This window comes from Perissodus microlepis, chromosome 7 (genome assembly GCF_051167445.1).
Source record: "Perissodus microlepis isolate ML-2025 ecotype Zambia chromosome 7, ASM5116744v1, whole genome shotgun sequence".
NCBI lineage: Eukaryota > Metazoa > Chordata > Actinopteri > Cichliformes > Cichlidae > Perissodus > Perissodus microlepis.
In genome coordinates this window covers 429,858-432,382 of record NC_140467.1, presented here as the reverse complement: position 1 = coordinate 432,382, position 2,525 = coordinate 429,858, and positions in this window count along the sequence as shown.

Sequence of the window (2,525 nt, the reverse complement as noted above, 5' to 3'; positions counted from 1 at the left end):
CTTTAAGCCTGTCCTCGTACTTTATTTTGTTCAGTCTTGAAAAACAAGCAGAAACTCGTTGATCCCTGATGACATGTCTAACGGTGGGCTGTGTTCACTGTATATGACCGTGTGCGCGTGTCTGTGCGCGTCTGTGCGCGTGTCTGTTTGCATGTGTGCGCGTGTGTGTGTCCGTGTGCATGTGTGCGTGTGTGTCTCTGTGTATGTGTGTGTCTGTGTGCGTGTGTGCGTGTGTGTGTCCGTGTGTGTCTGTGTGCATGTGTGTGTGCATGTGCGTCCATGTGTGTGTCCGTGTGCGTGTATGGAGCTTTTCAGTGAGTCACCTTAAACACACACTGAAATCTGCTTGATGGTGTTCTTCTCCACTACCTCTGTCCTCCTTTCTGTCTCCCCTGGTCCTTCACTCTCATTCCTCCTTTTCCATTTACTGTGTTTTTATGCCCATACACTCTCTCTCACCCCACTCTGTCTCTCTTTCTCTCCCCACTCTGTTGATTTTTAAGGTTTTGTGGTTCGTTTCTCTCCAGACTCTAATGAGCTCCAGGGGGAAAATTAGTGCTGGAATAACAAGCAAACATCAACATCACCTCCCGTCTTCTTCCCGATCCCTCCTTCCTCCTGTTCTTCCTGCTTTCACTGTTCTTCTTCACCTGAAGTCATGTCCTCTGTTCATCGTTTGTTTTTCCAACACTTGATTCTCCTTGTATTCCCGCTTTTCACATCTTTTCTTTAACTTTCTTCTGTTCTGTGCATCTGTCTCACTGTCTTTGTCTCCTTCTTTTCAAACCTTTTCTTTTCTTCTACATCTTCTTTCCAAATTCTACTTGGCAAATGTTGTGGAATATAAAACATGAAGCAGTCTTTTGTTTCTGGACACACCTCCTTCGTTCTTCTTTCTCTCTGTTTCTCATTCACTCCCCACATTTAATAAAAAGGCAATGAGTGCTCGCAGGTTGGCATGTGCAACTGCTTAGTTTAGGCTTGAGTCACACAGGCCTTTGAACTGGTCAGTGAACCTCTGGTAACCACAGCATGCATATTTAATGAGTGGAGATATGTTGCAAATGGGTATATAGTGCTCCTCTGAAAACATCCCGGCAGTTTCTTTGGTTGCTCACAGTTGCACAGAAGATGCCAACTTGCTTGCAAATCCGAGCCAACTACAAGCTGAAAATGGACATTTCTTTTGCCTTCAAAGTAAAAGGCCATATTTCATGCAAAACACAGGAGACCACCACATTCTGCTAGTGACCAAAGAAATCACACAGAGGTTTTTGGTGCAGCACCTTCTTTGTGACTGGTTTTACTGGTCATCAACCTCCTCTATATCTGCAGTCTATGCTAAGCCAACCATCTGCTGGGCCTATAATCAGCAGAAGGCCACGGGACAAGGCTGAATCTGATCATGGAGCTATGAGAAAAAGTGAGCAGGCCAAGTGGATAAATGTTCAAATGGTGACGGCAGTCTCTCGTGAGGAGACAGACGATTACGTTTCTGAGTAAATATTTAAACCATAACAGGTCAAGAGAAATGTTCACAAAAGCTGAACACAGCCCACGTGTGACCTTTTTGTTACAGTTGGGGTAAGCAATGTGTTTTTTGTAAGTCGGTCTGTTAGGGAACTAGACTTCTGTAGGTCATCTGTCCTCTAAAGTCTAGCTGGGAAACATGATCCAATCAGAGAACAGCTGCAAAGCAGAACAAAGACCACAGCAAATCATGCAAAAAGTAAGCTGCAGTGAAACACTGTATTAAGGACTGAAAGAGCAGATTTTAAATTCTGCTGGGAAATCAAAAATCATTCGCGACCTCGTATGCCTACAACTGGGCGTGGCTTAGAGAGGAGAGGGGAGGGTTGCAGGAAGTTTCACCCTGATGCAGCTGTCGATCACTCATCTGAAAGACGGAGCAACAACACAGCACAGAGAAATAACTGAATGTTGCTTCATGCTGACACTGTTTAAGGATCAAATCTGCAAGTCTAAAACTTTGTTTTCATCAAAGAAAGTGTCAGTCAGACGTCTTGATGCAGGAAAGTAAATCTCCAAAGGTTGATTCTGTTCATCTGGACGTAGCGTTTTGTGGGAAGTATAAATACTACAACTACAGTTTTTTGACATTAGGATTTAAAACATATAGTATCTGAATGTAGTACTCAGTATAATTCAGTCAGTTTTGGTGTTGTTATTAGAGAAAAGTCATGTATTACACATCACTCATTATGTTTCGTACAAGTAATGCAAAAGCAAATCATTATGTTATTCATTAACTCACAGGAGAAAGCAGTTAGTTACACTACACTCACTACATTACCTTCTTGTCACTCCATAAAATGACCTGAATCTGAAACCACAGCTTCACACACCAACACAAATCCCTGATCTAATGAGAACACACAAATGATCTTTCTTTCAGTTTCTACATATGAAATGGTAAAATGGTAAATGGCCTGTATTTGTATAGCGCTTTACGCTTCATATGAACACAAAGCTGACAACACAAAGGCTAAAAGCTAGACTTCAAA